The sequence below is a fragment of the Procambarus clarkii genome, chromosome 67 (genome assembly GCF_040958095.1).
Source record: "Procambarus clarkii isolate CNS0578487 chromosome 67, FALCON_Pclarkii_2.0, whole genome shotgun sequence".
Classification (NCBI taxonomy): Eukaryota; Metazoa; Arthropoda; class Malacostraca; order Decapoda; family Cambaridae; genus Procambarus; species Procambarus clarkii.
The window spans coordinates 125,001-152,791 of record NC_091216.1 but is presented as its reverse complement, the minus strand read 5'-3'; positions in this window follow the sequence as shown (position 1 = coordinate 152,791).

Sequence of the window (27,791 nt, the reverse complement as noted above, 5' to 3'; positions counted from 1 at the left end):
TTTTCGGTATAAAAAGTCGTAATTTGAAACTGAAAATAGGTGCAGAGAGTCAGAATTCGGCTCAAAAATCACGCTCAGGAGTCAAATTTCCGACATTTCAGACATTTTAAAAACTGCAGGTGGGTTTGGGCAAAATATGACCCATCGCCGTTTTCAGTAATTGGCATATTTTCGGTATGGAACGTCGTAATTTGAAACTGAAATTAGGTGCAGAAAGTCAGAATTCGGATAAAAAATCACGCTCAGGAGTCAAATTTCCGACATATCAGACATTTTGAAAACTGCAGGGGGGTTTGGGCAAAATGTGACCCATCGCCGTTTTTAGTAATTGGCATATTTTCGGTATAAAAAGTCGTAATTTGAAACTGAAAATAGGTGCAGAGAGTCAAAATTCGGCTCAAAAATCACGCTCAGGAGTCAAATTTCCGACATTTCTGACATTTTGAAAACTGCAGGGGGGTTTGGGCAAAATATGACCCATTGCCGTTTACAGTAATTGGCATATTTTCGGTATGAAACGTCGTAATTTAAAACTGAAAATAAGGGCAGAGAGTCAGAATTCGGCTGAAAAATCACGCTCAGGAGTCAAATTTCCGATATTTCAGACATTTTAAAAACTGCAGGGGGGTTTGGGCAAAATATGACCCATCGCCGTTTTCAGTAATTGGCACATTTTCGGTATGGAACGTCGTAATTTGAAACTGAAATTAGGTGCAGAGAGTCAGAATTCGGATAAAAAATCATGCTCAGGAGTCAAATTTCTGACATTTCAGACATTTTGAAAACTGCAGGGGGGTTTGGGTAAAATATGACCCATCGCCGTTTTCAGTTATTGGCATATTTTCGGTATAAAAAGTCGTAATTTGAAACTGAAAATAGGTGCAGAGAGTCAGAATTCGGCGCAAAAATCACGCTCAGGAGTCAAATTTCGGACATTTCAGACATTTTAAAAACTGCAGGGGGGTTTGGGCAAAATATGACCCATCGCCGTTTTCAGTAATTGGAATATTTTCGGTATGAAACGTCGTAATTTGAAACTGAAAACAGCTACAGAGAGTCAGAATTCGGCTCAAAAATCACGCTCAGGCGTCAAATTTCCGACATTTCAGACATTTTGAAAACTGCAGGGGGTTTTGGGCAAAATATGACCCATCGCCGTTTTCAGTAATTGGCATATTTTCGGTATAAAAGGTCGTAATTTGAAACTGAAAATAGGTGCAGAGAGTCAGAATTCGGCTCAAGACTCACGCTCAGGAGTCAAATTTCCGACATTTCAGACATTTTGAAAACTGCAGGGGGGTTTGGGCAAAATATGACCCATCGCCGTTTACAGTAATTGGCATATTTTCGATATGAAACGTCGTAATTTGAAACTGAAAATAGGTGCAGAGAGCCAGAATTCGGCTCAAAAACCACGCTCAGGAGTCAAATTTCCGACATTTCAGACATTTTAAAAACTGCAGGGGGGTTTGGGCAAAATATGACCCATCGCCGTTTTCAGTAATTGGCATATTTTCGGTATGAAAAGTCGTAATTTGAATCTGAAAATAGGTGCAGAGAGTCAGAATTCGGCTCAAAAATCACGCTCACGAGTCAAATTTCCGACATTTCAGACATTTTGAAAACTGCAGGGGGGTTTGGTCCAAATATGACCCATCGCCGTTTTCAGTAATGTGCATATTTTCGGTATGAAACATCGTAATTTGAAACTGAAAATAGGTGCAGAGAGTCAGAATTCGGCTCAAAAATCACGTTCAGGAGTCAAATTTCCGACATTTCAGACATTTTGAAAACTGCAGGGGGGTTTGGGTAAAATATGACCCATCGCCGTTTTCAGTAATTGGCATATTTTCGGTATAAAAAGTCGTAATTTGAAACTGAAAATAGATGCAGAGAGTCAGAATTCGGCTCAAAAATCACGCTCAGGAGTCAAATTTCGGACATTTCAGACATTTTGAAAACTGCAGGGGGGATTGGGCAAAATATGACCCATCGCCGTTTACAGTAATTGGCATATTTTCGGTATGAAACGTCGTAATTTGAAACTGAAAATAGGTGCAGAGAGTCAGAATTCGGGTCAAAAATCTCGCTCAGGAGTCAAATTTCCGACATTTCAGACATTTTAAGAAATGCAGGGGGGTTTCGGCAAAATATGACCCATCGCCGTTTTCAGTAATTGGCATATTTTCGGTATGAAACGTCGTAATTTGAAACTGAAAATAGGTGCAGAGAGTAAGAATTCGGCTCAAAAATCACGCTCAAAAGTCAAATTCCGACATTTCAGACATTTTGAAAACTGCAGGGGGGTTTGGGCAAAATATGAACCATCGCCGTTTTCAGTAATTGGCATATTTTCGGTATGAAAAGTCGTAATTTGAATCTGAAAATAGGTGCAGAGTCAGAATTCGTCTCAAAAATCACGCTCAGGAGTCAAATTTCCGACATTTCAGACATTTTATAAACTGCAGGGGGGTTTGGGCAAAATATGACCCATCGCCGTTTTCAGTAATTGGAATATTTTCGGTATAAAAAGTCGTAATTTGAAACTGAAAATAGGTGCAGAGAGTCATATTTCGGCTGAAAAATCACGCTCAAGAGACAAATTTCCGACATTTCAGACATTTTAAAAACTGCAGGGGGGTTTGGGCAAAATATGACCCATCGCTGTTTTCGGTAATTGGCATATTTTCGGTATAAAAAGTCGTAATTTGAAACTGAAAATAGGTGCAGAGAGTCAGTATTCGGATAAAAAATCACGCTCAGGAGTCAAATTTCCGACATTTCAGACATTTTGAAAACTGCAGGGGTGTTTGGGCAAAATATGACCCATCGCCGTTTTCAGTAATTGGCATATTTTCGGTATAAAAAGTCGTAATTTGAAACTGAAAATAGGTGCAGAGAGTCAAAATTCGGCTCAAAAATCACGCTCAGGAGTCAAATTTCCGACATTTCTGACATTTTGAAAACTGCAGGGGGGTTTGGGCAAAATATGACCCATTGCCGTTTACAGTAATTGGCATATTTTCGGTATGAAACGTCGTAATTTAAAACTGAAAATAAGGGCAGAGAGTCAGAATTCGGCTCAAAAATCAGGCTCAGGAGTCAAATTTCGGACATTTCAGACATTTTGAAAACTGCAGGGGGGTTTGGGCAAAATATGACCCATCGCCGTTTACAGTAATTGGCATATTTTCGGTATGAAACGTCGTAATTTGAAACTGAAAATAGGTGCAGAGAGTCAGAATTCGGGTCAAAAATCTCGCTCAGGAGTCAAATTTCCGACATTTCAGACATTTTAAAAAATGCAGGGGGGTTTCGGCAAAATATGACCCATCGCCGTTTTCAGTAATTGGCATATTTTCGGTATGAAACGTCGTAATTTGAAACTGAAAATAGGTGCAGAGAGTCAGAATTCGGCTCAAAAATCACGCTCAGGAGTCAAATTCCGACATTTCAGACATTTTGAAAACTGCAGGGGGGTTTGGGCAAAATATGACCCATCGCCGTTTTCAGTAATTGGCATATTTTCGGTATGAAAAGTCGTAATTTGAATCTGAAAATAGGTGCAGAGTCAGAATTCGTCTCAAAAATCACGCTCAGGAGTCAAATTTCCGACATTTCAGACATTTTATAAACTGCAGGGGGGTTTGGGCAAAATATGACCCATCGCCGTTTTCAGTAATTGGCATATTTTCGGTATAAAAAGTCGTAATTTGAAACTGAAAATAGGTGCAGAGAGTAAGAATTCGGCTCAAAAATCACGCTCAGGAGTCAAATTTCCGACATTTCAGACATTTTAAAAACTGCAGGTGGGTTTGGGCAAAATATGACCCATCGCCGTTTTCAGTAATTGGCATATTTTCGGTATGGAACGTCGTAATTTGAAACTGAAATTAGGTGCAGAAAGTCAGAATTCGGATAAAAAATCACGCTCAGGAGTCAAATTTCCGACATATCAGACATTTTGAAAACTGCAGGGGGGTTTGGGCAAAATGTGACCCATCGCCGTTTTTAGTAATTGGCATATTTTCGGTATAAAAAGTCGTAATTTGAAATTGAAAATAGGTGCAGAGAGTCAAAATTCGGCTCAAAAATCACGCTCAGGAGTCAAATTTCCGACATTTCTGACATTTTGAAAACTGCAGGGGGGTTTGGGCAAAATATGACCCATTGCCGTTTACAGTAATTGGCATATTTTCGGTATGAAACGTCGTAATTTAAAACTGAAAATAAGGGCAGAGAGTCAGAATTCGGCTGAAAAATCACGCTCAGGAGTCAAATTTCCGATATTTCAGACATTTTAAAAACTGCAGGGGGGTTTGGGCAAAATATGACCCATCGCCGTTTTCAGTAATTGGCACATTTTCGGTATGGAACGTCGTAATTTGAAACTGAAATTAGGTGCAGAGAGTCAGAATTCGGATAAAAAATCATGCTCAGGAGTCAAATTTCTGACATTTCAGACATTTTGAGAACTGCAGGGGGGTTTGGGCAAAATATGACCCATCGCCGTTTTCAGTAATTGGCATATTTTCGGTATGAAACGTCGTAATTTGAAACTGAAAATAGGTGCAGAGAGTCAGAATTCGGCTCAAAAATCACGCTCAGGAGTCAAATTCCGACATTTCAGACATTTTGAAAACTGCAGGGGGGTTTGGGCAAAATATGACCCATCGCCGTTTTCAGTAATTGGCATATTTTCGGTATGAAAAGTCGTAATTTGAATCTGAAAATAGGTGCAGAGTCAGAATTCGTCTCAAAAATCACGCTCAGGAGTCAAATTTCCGACATTTCAGACATTTTATAAACTGCAGGGGGGGTTGGGCAAAATATGACCCATCGCCGTTTTCAGTAATTGGCATATTTTCGGTATAAAAAGTCGTAATTTGAAACTGAAAATAGGTGCAGAGAGTCAGAATTCGGCTCAAAAATCACGCTCAGGAGTCAAATTTCCGACATTTCAGACATTTTAAAAACTGCAGGTGGGTTTGGGCAAAATATGACCCATCGCCGTTTTCAGTAATTGGCATATTTTCGGTATGGAACGTCGTAATTTGAAACTGAAATTAGGTGCAGAAAGTCAGAATTCGGATAAAAAATCACGCTCAGGAGTCAAATTTCCGACATATCAGACATTTTGAAAACTGCAGGGGGGTTTGGGCAAAATGTGACCCATCGCCGTTTTTAGTAATTGGCATATTTTCGGTATAAAAAGTCGTAATTTGAAATTGAAAATAGGTGCAGAGAGTCAAAATTCGGCTCAAAAATCACGCTCAGGAGTCAAATTTCCGACATTTCTGACATTTTGAAAACTGCAGGGGGGTTTGGGCAAAATATGACCCATTGCCGTTTACAGTAATTGGCATATTTTCGGTATGAAACGTCGTAATTTAAAACTGAAAATAAGGGCAGAGAGTCAGAATTCGGCTGAAAAATCACGCTCAGGAGTCAAATTTCCGATATTTCAGACATTTTAAAAACTGCAGGGGGGTTTGGGCAAAATATGACCCATCGCCGTTTTCAGTAATTGGCACATTTTCGGTATGGAACGTCGTAATTTGAAACTGAAATTAGGTGCAGAGAGTCAGAATTCGGATAAAAAATCATGCTCAGGAGTCAAATTTCTGACATTTCAGACATTTTGAAAACTGCAGGGGGGTTTGGGTAAAATATGACCCATCGCCGTTTTCAGTAATTGGCATATTTTCGGTATAAAAAGTCGTAATTTGAAACTGAAAATAGGTGCAGAGAGTCAGAATTCGGCGCAAAAATCACGCTCAGGAGTCAAATTTCGGACATTTCAGACATTTTAAAAACTGCAGGGGGGTTTGGGCAAAATATGACCCATCGCCGTTTTCAGTAATTGGAATATTTTCGGTATGAAACGTCGTAATTTGAAACTGAAAACAGCTACAGAGAGTCAGAATTCGGCTCAAAAATCACGCTCAGGCGTCAAATTTCCGACATTTCAGACATTTTGAAAACTGCAGGGGGTTTTGGGCAAAATATGACCCATCGCCGTTTTCAGTAATTGGCATATTTTCGGTATAAAAGGTCGTAATTTGAAACTGAAAATAGGTGCAGAGAGTCAGAATTCGGCTCAAGACTCACGCTCAGGAGTCAAATTTCCGACATTTCAGATATTTTGAAAACTGCAGGGGGGTTTGGGCAAAATATGACCCATCGCCGTTTACAGTAATTGGCATATTTTCGATATGAAACGTCGCAATTTGAAACTGAAAATAGGTGCAGAGAGCCAGAATTCGGCTCAAAAACCACGCTCAGGAGTCAAATTTCCGACATTTCAGACATTTTAAAAACTGCAGGGGGGTTTGGGCAATATATGACCCATCGCCGTTTTCAGTAATTGGCATATTTTCGGTATGAAAAGTCGTAATTTGAATCTGAAAATAGGTGCAGAGAGTCAGAATTCGGCTCAAAAATCACGCTCACGAGTCAAATTTCCGACATTTCACACATTTTGAAAACTGCAGGGGGGTTTGGTCCAAATATGACCCATCGCCGTTTTCAGTAATGTGCATATTTTCGGTATGAAACATCGTAATTTGAAACTGAAAATAGGTGCAGAGAGTCAGAATTCGGCTCAAAAATCACGTTCAGGAGTCAAATTTCCGACATTTCCGACATTTTAAAAACTGCAGGGGGGTTTGGGCAAAATATGACCCATCGCCGTTTTCAGTAATATGCATATTTTCGGTATGAAACGTCGTAATTTGAAACTGAAAATAGGTGCAGAGAGTCAGAATTCGGTTCAAAAATCCCGCTCCAGAGTCAAATTTCCGACATTTCAGACATTTTGAAAACTGCAGGGGGGGTTGGGCAAAATATGACCCATCGCCGTTTTCAGTAATTGGCATATTTTCGGTATGAAACGTCGTAATTTGAAACTGAAAATAGGTGCAGAGAGTCAAAGTTCGGATAAAAAATCACACTCAGGAGTCAAATTTCCGACATTTCAGACATTTTGAAAACTGCAGGGGGGTTTGGGCAAAATATGACCCATCGCCGTTTACAGTAATTGGCATATTTTCGGTATGAAACGTCGTAATTTGAAACTGAAAATAAGTGCAGAGAGTCAGAATTCGGCTCAAAAATCACGCTCAGGAGTCAAATTTCCGACATTTCAGACATTTTAAAAACTGCAGGGGGGTTTGGGCAAAATATGACCCATCGCCGTTTTCAGTAATTGGCATATTTCCGGTATGAAACGTCGTAATTTGAAACTGAAAATAGGTGCAGAGAGTCAGAATACGGCTCAAAAATCACTCTCAGGAGTCAAATTTCCGACATTTCAGACATTTTGAAAACTGCAGGGGGGTTTGGGCAAAATATGACCCATCGCCGTTTTCAGTAATTGGCATATTTTCGATATGAAACGGTGTAATTTGAAACTGAAAATAGGTGCAGAGAGTCAGAATTCGGCTCAAAAATCACGCTCAGGAGTCAAATTTCCGACATTTCAGACATTTTGAAAACTGCAGGGGGGTTTCGGCAAAATATGACCCATCGCTGTTTTCAGTAATTGGCATATTTTCGGTATAAAAAGTCGTAATTTGAAATTGAAAATAGGTGCAGAGTGTCAGAATTCAGCTCAAAAATCACGCTCAGGAGTCAAATTTCCGACATTTCAGACATTTTGAAAACTGCAGGGGGGTTTGGGCAAAATATGACCCATCGCCGTTTACAGTAATTGGCATATTTTCGGTATGAAACGTCGTAATTTGAAACTGAAAATAGGTGCAGAGAGTCAGAATTCGGCTCAAAAACCACGCTCAGGAGTCAAATTTCCGACATTTCAGACATTTTAAAAACTGCAGGGGGGTTTGGGCAAAATATGACCCATCGCGGTTTTCAGTAATTGGCATATTTTCCGTATGAAAAGTCGTAATTTGAATCTGAAAATAGGTGCAGAGAGTCAGAATTCGGCTCAAAAATCACGATCACGAGTCAAATTTCCGACATTTCAGACATTTTGAAAACTGCAGGGGGGTTTGGTCCAAATATGACCCATCGCCGTTTTCAGTAATGTGCATATTTTCGGTATGAAACATCGTAATTTGAAACTGAAAATAGGTGCAGAGAGTCAGAATTCGGCTCAAAAATCACGCTCAGGAGTCAAATTTCCGACATTTTGAAAACTGCAGGGGGGTTTGGGCAAAATATGACCCATCGTGGTTTTCAGTAATTGGCATATTTTCGGTATGAAACTTCGTAATTTGAAACTGAAAATAGGTGCAGATAGTCAGAATTCGGCTCAAAAATCCCGCTCCAGAGTCAAATTTCCGACATTTCAGACATTTTGAAAACTGCAGGGGTGTGGGACATTTGGGGCTTGACTCTATTTATTTAATTATTAATGTAATGAAATCAATTACGAAATACCACCGGCTTTTATAGTAAAGAGGGAAACTAATAAAATGTGATCATTAGAAAATTCCTAGAGGAACCAGTAGCTATGGATAAATACTAGAAAATATTATCACTTGTATAATTAATGGGCTGTATATAATTTAATTGAATCAAAGCCTCAAACACCTACATTGGGGGGGTATTACTAGAACTTCATATATGCCTAGGAACTAGTGTGGTTCGTACACCAGTTCATTATGTAATAACCTAATCCTATGACCAATTATAGAATCAATAAATTTGTCACCAATAAGAACATAGCTTATGAATATCAGAAATTAATGATTATAATAAACACGTGTTAATCCAGAGAACAGTGATCAGTAGTAATAATACACTACAGATAATTTAACTAATGGAATACGGAAAAGGGTCTTAGCTTGAAGACGTTTTCCAAGACATCGATCATGAATCATCCTCGGAATCTCCTGAACTCATCATGGAACACTGGGAGATGATTAACACGGGAAATGACAGCTCGGGGAATTCTTCGCACACAAGCTGTAAATCAAAATATATTCAGTAGCAACATGTTGGGCTGCTAAATATCTATGTTCAAGAAAATAAAATGGAGAGTGGAAACAGATAATAACCTGTGTTTTATTTTAGTCGCTCGGCGTGACGACAAGCTACCCGGCTATAACCTATCCATAATGATGCATCAAAAGGGAATAAAGGTACTTAGCTAATAGGGCACTGTGTAAGTTGAGGCTTGCCGAAGCTCGCGTCCTAGGTTCTGGCGTCGTAATAACGAACACGTGGCGTCGAGCCTAGCCTAGATGTTGACGCGCTTCTTTGGCCGGTCACATTGGGCTACACGGAACAAATTAACAGGTTCCAGGTTAAACGTCAAGTTAATTCTCGTTGACGATTCACCAAGATGTATCCTGTGACACTGACACCAGCTAAGTTGCTATATTCTGCAACAATTCTTCACACCTCACAGTGGCGACTTTCCTCTTCCACACGCTCTCGGTGGCGTCTTCTCGAGTAATGGCGTCTCCTCTGCCTCCCACTCCACGTCCCACATTTGATACACAAATTATTTACTACGAATAATATCATTTCTCGCAGTTGCGACTGTAATGCTTGGATAATGACGGGTTTATTATTCAGAGGAGTTAAATATTATTATTTGCTCGTTTTACGATGGTAATCGAGCAATGGAGATTGATCGATTGTAACAGTTGTAACTAGAAACGCTCTATTTGGCATTATTTGGGAGTCAGGTTATCTGTAAATAATTATCACACAGAACACTTGTTTTTAGAGAATGAAACTCAATTCTCTGACACACTGGATATAAATGTGTTTATTTTGGTAGAATCTGACGTTATACTGGCGTCTGGTGACATAAGAATTCTAGCCTTATTGTACAGATACAATTATTATTACATGTGAACTCTACGGTTGGTTAATTTTAGTTACTACAGTGATTAGTAGTTTAGTAATAATTAATAATAATACAACTGTATTGTATTAGTGTTGGAAATTTCCAACATAACTCCGGGGGGAGATTTATCGGGTCACAGTGTAATGTGGAGTACTGACATACCCATCCCGAAGTTGGTATTAATATTAGTATATTAGTATGTTAGTATGTTAGTACACACATAACGAATGTCCCGTATTTGTCAAGGACATACAAGAAACTTAAGTCTTGCAAATTTCATGTTAAATGGAACATGCTATTATAAATTACCTAAAGCTAATAACTAAGAAAGCTTACAATAAACTCTGGGACTGGTGTCGCTATGACATGTAATGTTTATGTTACTAAGTCTCAAAGTCTAGTAAACTCTCAGATACTCTAGACAAAATAATGTTATTTATAGCCTATACAACAATTAAGGATTAAATCATACAATTCAAATAACGGAGAATCTACTGTGATGTGAATGTTCTGAGTCATTGTGACTTGTAACTGTTTTGTTACTTGACATCACAACACAGTATCATCAAGATTACTTAAATTGGATGAGAAGTTATTTGCTCTTAGTTAGAGCTATAATAGGCTTGTAGTTTCCGTTTGCATTGTTGAACAACTGCTCTAGTGGAAACATGTATGAAATATTGAAATATTAAATGATTAAGTTATCGGTAATTAGGAACCCTCTAAAGCTTACAATAAACTCAACAACTAGGGTCGCAGTGACATGTAATGGTGTATTACGTAGCTGCTGAATCATAGGCAAACTCAGAAAAAGTTCCTAAGAACTGATGACATTATTGTATAAGTTGTATTCTACATGATTATACAGTAAAGTATTATTGGGTCATTTAAGATCAAGGAGACTATGACACTGCAGTAAGGTCACTGTCTAGGGTCGCTGTGACTTGTAACTATTGAGTTACTAGACAATAACATCACGCAGCATCACGATCACCCCAAAATCAAATGAGGAAATTGAATTTAATGTGCACTGCCGTGCAGTAGTCATTCTGACTGATGGTACAACTAATTTGCTAACTAGCTAAGATAGTGGAAAATTAGAGAACTGAAAAGATTTGTTCATTAAAATCAAGGAAGATTCTGAGTCGACAGTGAGATTAGTAGCCTAGTCATTCTGACTTATGAGCAAATTAAATGGTAGCTCATAGTCTTGACACTGTAAACTTGTTAATACGAAATCACCTTTACATGAAATTGAGTTTATTAAATCAGTCTCTATAAGTATAGTCAACTGTAATTAATGGTGAGTACAGATTAGGCTAGTAATCAGTTGACACTAACTAAAGTCCTTAAACCTACCTGAATAAATGGTTTAAATTTCTAACCTACCTAAGTAAGAGACTAAGCTAATTGTGAGCAAAAATGTACTCGAATTAACATTGGGAGCTGTATTGAGCTCATTAACAGATTGAGTTATATTGAACTCGTCAACAGTGTTGACAGGGTGAGCTACAGTGAGCTCGTTAACATGGGGAGCTATATTGAGCTCGGTAAGCATGTTAACAAGGTGAGTTATATTGAACTCGTCAACAGTGTTGACAGGGTGAGCTCGTTAACAGAGTTAACAGGTTGAGTTATATTGAACTCGTCAACAGTGTTGACAGGGTGAGCTATATTGAGCTCAATAACAGAGTTAACAGGGTGAGCTACAGTGAGCTCGTTAACATGGGGAGCTATATTGAGCTCATTAAACAGGGTGAGCTACAGTGAGCTCGAATTAACGAGGTAGAGTATTGCATCGTTCAATTATCATGGCGAGCAGTGCTCGTGGCATGGGGAACATCAAAGCGTTTAATTGTCATGGCGAGCAATATTGAGCTCGTATTCGCATGGGGAACAGTAAGCACTCAATTGTTACATTAATTCTAAGGTGAGCTATATTAAGCTCATGAAGCATGTTAATTAACAATGCTGATGTTTAACGATAATGCATTAAACATAGGGAAACCTAAGATTGCTGGAAATTAAATACTGCTACGATTAATCTTATTCAAGATCGTTTGTAACATTTTCCCAACCTAAACGTTTCACGGGTTATTAGTTCTCTGTAGATTCACTTACGTATTGGTAAGTTTGCAAGTTTGTTCGTGCTGCGTTTCTACACTAATTAAGCAGAAACGAAAGAAAAACAACTCAAACAAAATTGATGCAAGTATTTATCACTAACTCTTAGTGCAGAAAACATTGTATTAAGAAGGTTTTCTTGGCAAACCTCAAGCGCAAGTATGGTGGTCCTAGTGAATTTATAATTACAGAAGTTGCTTGATGACTTCATAGTATTACTAAATTCAGGAAATGCCAGTGGCATTGAGTGCTAGATTCTCTAGCCTAACATTATTAATTACCTAGGGAGTACTAGATTCTCTAGCCTAACATTATAATTTACCTAGGAAGACTGAGTGTGGTCAATTATTACTTGTCGAGAATAATTCTAGGTCTGCAGTGGATTCAATGGCTTGGTCGCTGTGACTTGTACTTGTTTGAGTACGGACCACTAGTTTTCCACTGAGAGCTATGAAACATCTCGGCGAGTACTAATTGCACTACATTCAATCTGAGTTTATTACTCAGCTGTGTTACTCCTTTTAGCTTGCTGCTGGAGAATTGATTTACTGCTGACTAATTTGTTATTGTTGGCAGGCTTAGGCTTGTTCACATTCAGAACTTTACCAGTAAGTAAGTAGCCACCTGCAGATTGGAGCATATTCATGCCCAATCGTTTAACATGTCCTGTTATGAACTGGTAATAGTAGTCGGCTCCTACTAGTACATCTACATTGTTAAGGCGGTCAGACGTTAACTTGTTGTCAGCCAAATTAATTTCACGTTCCTGCAGGAAGTGGGCTGTGTACCCCAGACCCTTAATATTTAAGTCAAAAGGTATTTGATCTACAACAATGGCTTGGACAGCCTTGGCATGACTACCTAGTCGTACAAGCGGTTGAACTACTGAGTATTCATGGGTTCCTCGATTTATCATGAACCCTGACAAGTTTAATTTTACCTGTCTGATTGGTTGTAAATTGAGTGCCTCTGCTGCTTTCTGAGTAATGAAAGTTCTCTGGGAACCTTGATCAAATAGTCCACGTGTGGTGATCTTGGCTCCTCTGTTCTTCACTTGAAGTTGGCAGTAGGCAAAGCAGCATCCACTTGAGATGCTTGTGAAGTTACGCTGTACACATCTCGCACCTTGCAGCACTGTACTGGTGTAGATTCTCTACTTCCTATTCTAGGATTGACATAATTTGTCCTAACTAATTTGCACAGTGCAGCATGATGCTTGCCCCTTCTACACCTATTGCAGGTGTTCAGTGGGGTGTCACAGCTATTAACATCATGTGATTTTAGATACCTAGTACATTTGTGTAACTGTTTGAGTCGTCTGACTCTTGTGTCTCTATTAGGGTAATTGGTACATTTGTACAGAGAATGTTTTTGATTGCAAAACAAGCATATTCCCCATCCTACAGCTCGTTTAGGGGTTACTGGTTTAGGTAAAACAGTACTTGCAGGTTGTGATGGTTTTGCTGCTTGCATTTGCTTGTTATTTATTCTCGTGTGAGTACTTGGTGTACTCTGGGGAGCCATTACTAGGCTCTTGGGAGTGCTCTCTGGACTATTAGGTCTCTTAGGAGCACCTGTGGGGCTCTTAGGCCTTACTGATGAATCAGTGTTTGATTTATTGTTATTACATTGATTATTAGTACCCTTATTTCCTAGTGACAGTGTCACTTTAGGAGTATCAGGTAAGGAAACTGATGTGGGTACAGTTTCGGTGCATTCAGAAGAGGCATTAAGTGCCTGGTTTGCTGTATGATTGCTCATATTGCCCAAACCTGTAAATATATCCTGCATTGACAGGGTATTACCATTCTGGTATACATATAATTTATTAAGTGTGTCACCAGACAATTTTCTTTGGATGACAATTTTTGTCATCCACTCAGCAGTTGGGTGATCCACCTCTTTTCTGAAGGAATTTAACAGTGACTCAAGCTGAAAACTAAAGGCTTGTAAAGAGTCAACTGATTGTTCTGGTGAAGATAAATCTAATAATTGGTGTACAAGGTTTATAATAGTCTTCTCATTGTTAGTACTTACTTTAGAAGGCTGGTGTGAGCAATTGTGACCATTACTTGTGATGCTTAAGGCTTCTTGCTTAGCCTCAGCTTTAATTACAACTTCGGTTGCTGTTGTAGCATTAGCTTTATCATTTTCTGGTTCAGATTCACTGATTATTGCAGCTTCACCAAGAGTTTCATCTGTAGCTTCACTTGTTTCTCTGGGTTCCTGTGAGGAGCTAGCTAATTCAGTAGCCTCATGTATTGAACTTATAGAATCCAGGGAACATTGAGAAGAGCTGTCTGAAAATTGATCAGACTCTGTAAACAAATCATTACGTGAAGTTGTATTAGATGAGATGTTAGAAAATGAAGGTTGAACTTCAGTTGTTGATCCTGTATAGTGATCAGTATTGATTAGAGGATTCTCCTCATCTTGAGGTAGCTCATGTATTTCATCTGAGCTGAGTGCTTGTTCGGGTGTAGGTCTATTAATGGTCTGTTCTATCCACTCGGGAATATCTTGTCTCGCAAGCACCCCTTTATATCGGTCTAGCCTGTTTTGAGCGCTACGTTCATAGTCATCAAGATGAGATTCTGTCAGACGTAATTTGTCTGAGTCAGTATGACCGACCTGGAGTAAATTCCTATGAGACTCGATTACAGTCTTTATATAGTCATATTTTTGGTTAGCGTTCCTTGTGGAGCTTACTAGTCTGTAGACGTCAACTGGGTTAGTTTCTATACAGTTGTCACATCTGATAAGCAGTTTTCCTAGGTGAATTTTAAGAATTGTCAAGAATCTTGCATTCCTTTCTAGAGGATTCATTCTTGTGGTAAATTTGAGCCTGATAGGGCTTATATAGCTACTTGTACAGCTATGGTGTCTGCTCCTTGATGTAGAGCAGGTATAATTATTGACAGCCTGGTATTTTCTTGAGGCTGGTTGTAATTTACCTCATTTAGAAGTTAGCTACCTACCTAATAATAAGCAACTAAGATTTGAGTGGTACCTTGGTCTCACTACAGGTGTTCCTTAGCTTAGCTCTTCAAAATCAGCCTTGGATGGGTAGTGAACTTACAGTAACACTCAAAGATGTACATAGAAATATGCAATAATATATAATTACACAATAAATGGTTAATCCCACCCTTGATAGGGTCAGCACAAAGATGAATAATATATATGCCACTAACTAGCTCAAGCCTAGTCGTGAGAATTTCTACTTAAGAAGCTACAAATTTATTTAGTCTATGTTTGTGCCAAATTCAGCACAATCACAGACTAAATTGCTACCTAATAAAGGTTGGCAAAGATTATATTGTGGTGCAGTAATGTGCAAATAATTGTGCTGTATTTTTGTTTTTTTTGGTTTTATAGTTTATATAATATATACACTGGTAGAATTTATGTGTATATGAAATTAAATGAACACAAGAGAATTAATTGTGTTTGGCAAGTATTCTACTGCCGTAAATAATATCTAACTCCTGAATGTACTCCTAATTATGGAATAAAATGTTATCAGGGTTAGTAATGATTAACTAGTATGGGATCAGCAATTTATATTAATATACTGGATCCTAAAATGTTAATGATCCACTTACTTAAGTGAATCAGTAATTATGGAATGAATTTAGGCTATAATGGACAGTCTGCTGACAGTCATATATTGAAATATTTGTATAGCCCAAATAGTTAACACATAATTGGTGTTAGTGATTGATATACAAGTTAAGAGCTGTTGCTCCTGGTGACCTAAAGATTCTTACTTCAGTATGAAGTGTAGGTCTAAGTATTGTGGGCAATTAACTGTGTCCCACGAGTGCTACCTTATACATAAGGTATAAGTAGCAATGAATTGGTGTGACTTAGGCTAACCTATGTGTTACACTGTTGGTAGACACAATTAATTAAAATGGTTAGTCTAGACTACTTCACACGGGGATTAGTTATTACTAATTAGTATTTATAATTATCTTTTATGTTTATCCGGTTCGATCAGGACCATAATGTGGGACATTTGGGACTTGACTCTATTTATTTAATTATTGAAGTAATGAAAATAATTACGAAGGACCACCCGCTTTTATAGTAAAGAGGGAAACTAAGAAAAAAGTGATCATTTGAAATTCCTAGAGGAACCAGTAACTATGGATAAATACTAGAAAGATAATCACTTGAATAATTAATGGGCTGTATATATAATTTAATTGAATCAAAGCCTCAAACACCTACATTGGGGGGTTATTGCTAGAACTTCATATATGTCTAGGAACTAGTGTGGTTCGTACACCAGTTCATTATGTAATAACCTAATCTTATCACCAATTAGAGAATCAATAGAGAATTTGTCACCAACAAGAATATAGATTATGAATATCAGAAATTAATGATTATAATAAACACGTGTTAAATCCAGTGCACAGTGATCAATAGTAATAATACAGTACAGATAATTTGAATAATTGAATACGGAAAAGGGTCTTAGCTTGAAGACGTTTTCCAAGACATCAGTCATGAATCATCCTCGGAATCTCCGGAATTCTTCATGGAACACTGGGAGATGAATAACACGGGAAAGTAACAGCTCGGGGAATTCTTCACACGCAAGCTGTAAATCAAGATATATTACGTAGCAACATATTAGGCTGCTAAATATCTATATTCAAGAAATTGGGAATGGAGTGATAAAATATACTAACATGTGTTTTATTTATGTCGCTCGGCGTGACGACAAGCTACCCTGCTGTAAACAGTCTCTAATGATGCATCAAAAGGGAATATGTGTACTTAGCTAATAGGGCACTGTATAAGTTGAAGCTTGCCGAAACTCGCGTCCCAGGCTCTAGCGTCACCATGGCGAACACGTGGTGGCTAGCTTGGCCTAGATGTCGACGCGCTTCTCTGGCTGGTCACGATGGATTACACGGAACAAATTGACAAGTTCCGGGCTGAATGTCAAGTTAATTCTTTTTGATGATTCACCACAATGTATCCTATGACACTGACACCGAACGAGTTGCTCAATTCCGCAACTAGTCTTCACACCGCACTTCGGCGACTTTCCTCTCACACCGACGCCTTCACACGCTCTCTCGTTAATAGCGTCTCTCCCTTCCCCGCTCCGCGTCTCGCATTCGCTACACAAATTATTTACTACGAATAATATTATTTCTCGCAGTTGCGGCTAAAATGCTTGGATAATGACGGGTTTATAATTCTAGGGAGCTAAATATTATTATTTGCTCGTTTTACGATGGTAAACGAGCAACGGAGATGATTTTAATTCTCTCCATGGCATTCACATGTGACGTTAAATTTATTACCAGATAACAGTTGTAACTAGAAACGATCAATTTGGCATTATTTGGGAGTCAAGCTATCGGTAAATAATTATCACACAGAACACTTGTTTTTAGAGAATCAAACTCAATTCTCTGACACACTGGATATAAATGTGTTTATTTTGGTAGAATCTGACGTTATACTGGTGTTGGGTTACGTAAGAATTCTAGCATTATTGTACAGATACAATTATTAGTTCATGTGAACTCTACTGTTGGTTAATTTTAGTTACTACAGTAATTAGTAGATTTTAGTAATAATTAATAATAATACAACAGTGTTGTATTATGTTGGAAATTTCCAACATAACTCCGGGGGGAGATTTATCGGGTCGCAGTGTAATGTTGAGTACTGACATACCCATCCCGAAGTTGGTATTAATATTAGTATGTTAGTACACACATAACGAATGTCCCGTATTTGTCAAGGACATACAAGAAACTTAAGTCTTGCAAATATCATGTTAAATGGAACATGTTATTATAAATTACCTAAAGCTAATAACTAAGAACGCTTACAATAAACTCTGGGACTGGTGTCACTATGACATGTAATGTTTATGTTACTAAGTCTCAAAGTCTAGTAAACTCTCAGATACTCTAGACAAAATAATGTTATTTATAGCCTATACAACAATTAAGAATTAAATCATACAATTCAAATAACGGAGAATCTACTGTGATGTGAATGTTCTGGGTCATTGTGACTTGTAACTGTTTTGTTACTTGACATCACAACACAGTATCATCAAGATTACTTAAATTGGATGAGAAGTTATTTGCTCTTAGTTAGAGCTATAATAGGCTTGTAGTTTCCGTTTGCATTGTTGAACAACTGCTCTAGTGGAAACATGTATGAAATATTGAAATATTAAATGATTAAGTTATCGGTAATTAGGAACCCTCTAAAGCTTACAATAAACTCAACAACTAGGGTTGCAGTGACATGTAATGGTGTATTACGTAGTTGCTGAATCATAGGCAAACTCAGAAAAAGTTCCTAAGAACTGATGACATTATTGTATAAGCTGTATTCTACATGATTATACAGTAAAGTATTATTGGGTCATTTAAGATCAAGGAGACTATGACACTGCAGTAAGGTCACTGTCTAGGGTCGCTGTGACTTGTAACTATTGAGTTACTAGACAATAACATCACGCAGCATCACGATCACCCCAAAATCAAATGAGGAAATTGAATTTAATGTGCACTGCCGTGCAGTAGTCATTCTGACTGATGGTACAACTAATTTGCTAACTAGCTAAGATAGTGGAAAATTAGAGAACTGAAAAGATTTGTTCATTAAAATCAAGGAAGATTCTGAGTCGACAGTGAGATTAGTAGCCTAGTCATTCTGACTTATGAGCTAATTAAATGGTAGCTCATAGGCTTGACACTGTAAACTTGTTAATACGAAATCACCTTTACATGAAATTGAGTTTATTAAATCAGTCTCTATAAGTATAGTCAACTGTAATTAATGGTGAGTACAGATTAGGGTAGCACTCAGTTGACACTAACTAAAGTCCCTAAATCTACCTAAATAAATGGTTTAAATTTCTAACCTACCTAAGTAAGAGACTAAGCTAATTGTGAGCAAAAATGTACTCGAATTAACATTGGGAGCTGTATTGAGCTCATTAACAGATTGAGTTATATTGAACTCGTCAACAGTGTTGACAGGGTGAGCTACAGTGAGCTCGTTAGCAGAGTTAACAGGTTGAGTTATATTGAACTCGTCAACAGTGTTGACAGGGTGAGCTACAGTGAGCTCGTTAACAGAGTTAACAGGTTGAGTTATATTGAACTCGTCAACAGTGTTGACAGGGTGAGCTACAGTGAGCTCGTTAACAGAGTTAACAGGGTGAGCTACAGTGAGCTCGTTAACATGGGGAGCTATATTGAGCTCATTAAACATGTCAACAGGGTGAGTTATATTAAACTCGTTAACAGTGTTAACAGGGTGAGCTACAGTGAGCTCGAATTAACGAAGTAGAGTATTGCATCGTTCAATTATCATGGCGAGCAGTGCTCGTGGCATGGGGAACATCAAAGCGTTCAATTGTCATGGCGAGCAATATTGAGCTCGTATTCGCATGGGTAACAGTAAGCACTCAATTGTTACGTTAATTCTATGGTGAGCTATATTAAGCTCATGAAGCATGTTAATTAACAATGCTGATGTTTAACGATAATGCATTAAACATAGGGAAACCTAAGATTGCTGGAAATTAAATACTGCTACGATTAATCTTATTCAAGATCGTTTATAACATTTTCCCAACCTAAACGTTTCACGGGTTATTAGTTCTCTGTAGATTCACTTACGTATTGGTAAGTTTGCAAGTTTGTTTGTGCTGCGTTTCTACACTAATTAAGCAGAAACGAAAGAAAAACAACTCAAAATTGATGCAAGTATTTATCACTAACTCTTAGTGCAGAAAACATTGTATTAAGAAGGTTTTCTTGGCAAACCTCAAGCGCAAGTATGGTGGTCCTAGTGAATTTATAATTACAGAAGTTGCTTGATGACTTCATAGTATTACTAAATTCAGGAAATGCCAGTGGCATTGAGTGCTAGATTCTCTAGCCTAACATTATTAATTACCTAGGGAGTACTAGATTCTCTAGCCTAACATTATAATTTACCTAGGAAGACTGAGTGTGGTCAATTATTACTTGTCGAGAATAATTCTAGGTCTGCAGTGGATTCAATGGCTTGGTCGCTGTGACTTGTACTTGTTTGAGTACGGACCACTAGTTTTCCACTGAGAGCTATGAAACATCTCGGCGAGTACTAATTGCACTACATTCAATCTGAGTTTATTACTCAGCTGTGTTACTCCTTTTAGCTTGCTGCTGGAGAATTGATTTACTGCTGACTAATTTGTTATTGTTGGCAGGCTTAGGCTTGTTCACATTCAGAACTTTACCAGTAAGTAAGTAGCCACCTGCAGATTGGAGCATATTCATGCCCAATCGTTTAACATGTCCTGTTATGAACTGGTAATAGTAGTCGGCTCCTACTAGTACATCTACATTGTTAAGGCGGTCAGACGTTAACTTGTTGTCAGCCAAATTAATTTCACGTTCCTGCAGGAAGTGGGCTGTGTACCCCAGACCCTTAATATTTAAGTCAAAAGGTATTTGATCTACAACAATGGCTTGGACAGCCTTGGCATGACTACCTAGTCGTACAAGCGGTTGAACTACTGAGTATTCATGGGTTCCTCGATTTATCATGAACCCTGACAAGTTTAATTTTACCTGTCTGATTGGTTGTAAATTGAGTGCCTCTGCTGCTTTCTGAGTAATGAAAGTTCTCTGGGAACCTTGATCAAATAGTCCACGTGTGGTGATCTTGGCTCCTCTGTTCTTCACTTGAAGTTGGCAGTAGGCAAAGCAGCATCCACTTGAGATGCTTGTGAAGTTACGCTGTACACATCTCGCACCTTGCAGCACTGTACTGGTGTAGATTCTCTACTTCCTATTCTAGGATTGACATAATTTGTCCTAACTAATTTGCACAGTGCAGCATGATGCTTGCCCCTTCTACACCTATTGCAGGTGTTCAGTGGGGTGTCACAGCTATTAACATCATGTGATTTTAGATACCTAGTACATTTGTGTAACTGTTTGAGTCGTCTGACTCTTGTGTCTCTATTAGGGTAATTGGTACATTTGTACAGAGAATGTTTTTGATTGCAAAACAAGCATATTCCCCATCCTACAGCTCGTTTAGGGGTTACCGGTTTAGGTAAAACAGTACTTGCAGGTTGTGATGGTTTTGCTGCTTGCATTTGCTTGTTATTTATTCTCGTGTGAGTACTTGGTGTACTCTGGGGAGCCATTACTAGGCTCTTGGGAGTGCTCTCTGGACTATTAGGTCTCTTAGGAGCACCTGTGGGGCTCTTAGGCCTTACTGATGAATCAGTGTTTGATTTATTGTTATTACATTGATTATTAGTACCCTTATTTCCTAGTGACAGTGTCACTTTAGGAGTTTCAGGTAAGGAAACTGATGTGGGTACAGTTTCGGTGCATTCAGAAGAGGCATTAAGTGCCTGGTTTGCTGTATGATTGCTCATATTGCGCAAACCTGTAAATATATCCTGCATTGACAGGGTATTACCATTCTGGTATACATATAATTTATTAAGTGTGTCACCAGACAATTTTCTTTGGATGACAATTTTTGTCATCCACTCAGCAGTTGGGTGATCCACCTCTTTTCTGAAGGAATTTAACAGTGACTCAAGCTGTATTAAATGAACACAAGAGAATTAATTGTGTTTGGCAAGTATTCTACTGCCGTAAATAATATCTAACTCCTGAATGTACTCCTAATTGTGGAATAAAATGTTATCAGGGTTAGTAATGATTAACTAGTATGGGATCAGCAATTTATATTAATATACTGGATCCTAAAATGTTAATGATCCACTGATTTAAGTGAATCAGTAATTATGGAATGAATTTAGGCTATAATGGACAGTCTGCTGACAGTAATATATTGAAATATTTGTATAGCCCAAATAGTTAACACATAATTGGTGTTAGTGATTAATATACAAGTTGTGAGCTGTTGCTCCTAAAGATTCTTACTTCAGTATGAAGTGTAGGTCTAAGTATTGTGGGCAATTAACTGTGTCCCACGAGTGCTACCTTATACATAAGGTATAAGTAGCAATGAACTGGTGTGACTTAGGCTAACCTATGTGTTACGCTGTTGGTAGACACAATTAATTAAAATGGTTAGTCTAGACTACTTCCCACGGGGATTAGTTATTACTAATTAGTATTTATAATTATATTTTATGTTTATTCGGTTCGATCAGGACCATAATGTGGGACATTTGGGACTTGACTCTATTTATTTAATTATTGAAGTAATGAAAATAATTACGAAGGACCACCCGCTTTTATAGTAAAGAGGGAAACTAAGAAAAAAAGTGATCATATGAAATTCCTAGAGGAACCAGTAACTATGGATAAATACTAGAAAGATAATCACTTGAATAATTAATGGGCTGTATATATAATTTAATTGAATCAAAGCCTCAAACACCTACATTGGGGGGGTTATTGCTAGAACTTCATATATGTCTAGGAACTAGTGTGGTTCGTACACCAGTTCATTATGTAATAACCTAATCTTATCACCAATTAGAGAATCAATAGAGAATTTGTCACCAACAAGAATATAGATTATGAATATCAGAAATTAATGATTATAATAAACACGTGTTAAATCCAGTGCACAGTGATCAATAGTAATAATACAGTACAGATAATTTGAATAATTGAATACGGAAAAGGGTCTTAGCTTGAAGACGTTTTCCAAGACATCAGTCATCAATCATCCTCGGAATCTCCGGAATTCTTCATGGAACACTGGGAGGTGAATAACACGGGAAAGTAACAGCTCGGGGAATTCTTCACACGCAAGCTGTAAATCAAGATATATTACGTAGCAACATATTAGGCTGCTAAGTATCTATATTCAAGAAATTGGGAATGGAGAGTGATAAAATATACTAACATGTGTTTTATTTATGTCGCTCGGCGTGATGACAAGCTACCCTGCTGTAAACAGTCTCTAATGATGCATCAAAAGGGAATATGTGTACTTAGCTAATAGGGCACTGTATAAGTTGAAGTTTGCCGAAACTCGCGTCCCAGGCTCTAGCGTCGCCATGGCGAACACGTGGTGGCTAGCATGGCCTAGATGTCGACGCGCTTCTCTGGCCGGTCACGATGGATTACACGGAAGAAATTGACAAGTTCCGGGCTGAATGTCAAGTTAATTCTTTTTGACGATTCACCACAATGTATCCTATGACACTGACACCGAACGAGTTGCTCGATTCCGCAACTAGTCTTCACACCGCACTTTGGCGACTTTCCTCTCACACCGACGCCTCCACACGCTCTCTCGTTAATAGCGTCTCTCCCTTCCCAGCTCCGCGTCTCGCATTCGCTACACAAATTATTTACTACAAATAATATTATTTCTCGCAGTTGCGGCTAAAATGCTTGGATATTGACGGGTTTATAATTCTAGGGAGCTAAATATTATTATTTGCTCGTTTTACGATGGTAAACGAGCAACGGAGAATGATTTTAATTCTCTCCATGGCATTCACATGTGACGTTAAATTTATTACCAGATAACAGTTGTAACTAGAAACGCTCGAGTTGGCATTATTTGGGAGTCAAGCTATCGGTAAATAATTATCACACAGAACACTTGTTTTTAGAGAATCAAACTCAATTCTCTGACACACTGGATATAAATGTGTTTATTTTGGTAGAATCTGATGTTATACTGGTGTTGGGTTACGTAAGAATTCTAGCATTATTGTACAGATACAATTATTAGTTCATGTGAACTCTACTGTTGGTTAATTTTAGTTACTACAGTAATTAGTAGATTTTAGTAATAATTAATAATAATACAACAGTGTTGTATTATGTTGGAAATTTCCAACAACCACTGCCACACTGCCACACCACCACTGCCACACTACCACACCACCTCTGCCACTCCACCACTGCCACACCACCCCTGCCACACCACCAATACAACACGACTACTACAACACCACCACTGCCACACAACTACTACAACAACACCACTGCCACACCCCCACTGCCAAAACACCACAATAAAACACACACTGACATACCACCACTGCTACACCACCACAGCAACACCTCCACTGCCACACCCCCACTAGAACATTACCACTGCCACACCACCATTACAAAACCCACACTACAACACCAACACTGCCACACCACCACTATAACAACACAAGAGTACCCCACCAGAACAACAAATCCAGAGCCACACAACTATTACAACACCACCAATGCCACACCCCCACTGCTAAACCACCACTACCACACCTCAACTAACACACCACTAGTACAACACCACCACTGCCACAAACTCACTGCAACACCACCATTGTCACTCCACTACAACAACACCACCACTGCAACACCACCACTACAACACCAACACTGCCACACCACTACTGCAACACCACCACCGCGACACCACTACTACAACACCACCACTGCCACACGACCACTACAACATAACCATTGCCACACCACCACTAAAACACCACCACTAAAACACCACCACTACAACACCACAACTACAACACCACCACTGACATACTACCACTGCCACACCACCACAACCACACCTCCACTGCCATACCACCACTTCAACACCACCACCACCTCTACAACACCACCACAACAACACAACCACAACAAGAAAACCACCACTACCATACCACCACTACAACACTACCACTGCCTTACTACCACTGCCACACCACCACTGCAATACAATGACTGCTACACCCCCACTGCCAAACCCCTACTATAAAACCAACACTACAACACCACCACTACAACACCACCACAGCCACACTGTCAGTACAACACTACCATTGCCACACCACTACTACTACACCACCACTACAACACCACACTTCCACACCACCACTTCAACACCACCACTGCTACCACCAAAACCACACCCCCACTGAAACACCCCCACTGCCACACCCCCACTACAACACCACCACTGCCACACAACCATTACAAAACCACCACTGTCATACCACCACTGCAATACCACAACTACAACATCACCAATACTGCAGCACCGTAACTACGACACCACCACTAAAACATCACCACTAAAACACCACCACTGCCACACCACCAGTACAACACCATCACTACAACCTCCACTGCCACACCCCCACTACAACAACACCACTGCTTCACCACCACTACAACATCACCACTGCATCACCACAAGAACCACACCACCAAAGAAAAACCACACTGCCACACCCCCACTACAACACCACCACTGCCACACCACCACTGCCACACCATCTCTGACACAACACCACTGCTACACCACCACTACAAAACCTCCACTACAACACCACCACTACCACTTCCACAACACCACCACTACCGCACCACCACTGCTACACCACTATATCAACACCACCACTGCCAAACCACCACTAAAACACCACCACTGCCACACCACCACTTCAACACCACCACTACCACACCAGCACTACAACACCACCACTGCCACACAACCACTGCACCACCACCACTACCACACCAGCACTAGAACACCACCATTGCCACACCTCAATTGCCACACCACCACTATAACACCACTACTACTACACAACCACTACAACACCACCACTACCACACCACCACTATAACACCACCATTATAACACCACCACTGTCACACCACCACTTCCACACCACCACTGCCACACCACCACTACAACACCACTGCTACACCACCACTACAAAACCACCACTACAACACCACCACTGCCACTTCCACACCACCACTGCCACACCACCACTGCCTCACCACCCCTGCCACACCACCAATACAACACGACTACTACAACACCACCACTGCCACACCCCCACTGCCAAAACACCGCGTTAAAACACACACTGACATACCACCACTACTACACCACCACTGCCACACCTCCACTGCCACACCCCGACAAGAACACCACCACTGCCACACCAACACTCTCCACACCATAATTGTCACACCCCCACTGCCACACTACCACTGCCATTCCACCGCTTTAACAAAACTACTACCACACAACCACAACAACACCACCACTGCCACACCCCCACTACTTCACCACCACGTCAACACCACCACTACCACGCCACCCCTAAAACACCACCACTGCCACACCACCACTTCAACACCACTACCGCCAAACCACCACTACAACACCACCACTGCCACACCACCACTTCAACACCACTACCGCCACACCACCACTACAACACCACCACTGCCACAACAACACCACTGCCACACCACCACTGCCACACCACCACTTCAACACCACTACCGCCACACAACCACTACAACACCACCACTGCCACACCACCACTACAACAACACCACTGCCACACCACCACTACAACACCACCACTGCAACACCACCACTACAACACCACCTCTGCCACAACACTACCACATCCCTACTTTCACACAACTACTACAACACGACACTGCCACACCACCACTGACATACCACCAATGCCACACCCCCACTGACACACCACCCACTGCCACACCCCCCGTACAACACCATTAAAACAACACCACCACTGCTATTCCCCTTCTACCACACCCCCACTACAACACCATTACTACCACACCACCACTACAACACCACCACTGCTATACCCCTACTACCACACCGCCACTTCAACACCACAGTGACACACTTCCAATACAACACCAGCACTGCCCACCACCAATGCCACACCCTACTGCCACAACTCCACTGCAACACCCCCACTAAAACACCACCACTGTCTCACCACCATTACAACACCACCACTGCCACACAACCATTACAAAACCCACACTACAACACCACTATTGCCACACCACCACTATAACAACACAAGTGCTACACCACCAGAACAACAAATCCAGAACCACACAACTATTACAACACCACGAATGCCACACCCCCCAGTGCCACACCACCACTGCCACACAACCACTACAACAACACCACTGCCACACCCCCACTGCCAAAATACCACAATAAAACACACACTGACATACCACCACTGCTACACCACCACTGCAACACCACCGCTGCCACACCTCCACCGTCACACCCCCACTAGAACACTACTACTGCCACATCACCATTACAAAACCCACACTACAACACCAACACTGCCACACCACCACTATAACAACACAAGTGCTACATGTTACGGCCCTACTGGGGCGCAACCGGGTTCTTCTCTGATGGTAGTAGAGTTTGGGAATCCGGCCCCAAGTTAGTAGAGGCTTTCAAGGGGTGTGTTCCATAACGCAAGTTAAATTAAAGGGGGAGGGATACAAATGTTCCAGTTTTTCTGATATATATTTCCACCACTATGTATAAATAAATACGTCACACACAGGGATTATAACTACACAATTATGTACAGGTTCGTCTTCCTTCGAAGACACTGGATGCTCAACGGTGCTCACTCTGGGTAGCCCTGGTTCCTTCTTCCGTGGCCCACGATGAATCCACTATGACTCTATGACGAACCTACCCTGGCCACAGGCCAGCCAAATCACAGTCCCACTGGGTGCTTCGTCATGGAGGCCTTCAACCACAATCCAGCCTGTAGCTGGAAGGTACCGATCAGCTCCGCTGTGTAGGCCACTCCACGACCGATACTAGGGTTGCGAGCCCTAGGCAGGAGCCTCGTGTGACCCGCTGATCACACTCCTCACTAAGCACCACAGTGGCTAGTCTCTTCCACCAGCCAGCCCCGGATAAGGCGATTCCTGACACTGCCACGCCACAGGCAGGCTAATACTCTCAACAGAGTTCGTCCGGGGGTGACTCACAGCTTCTTCAAAGCAGACTG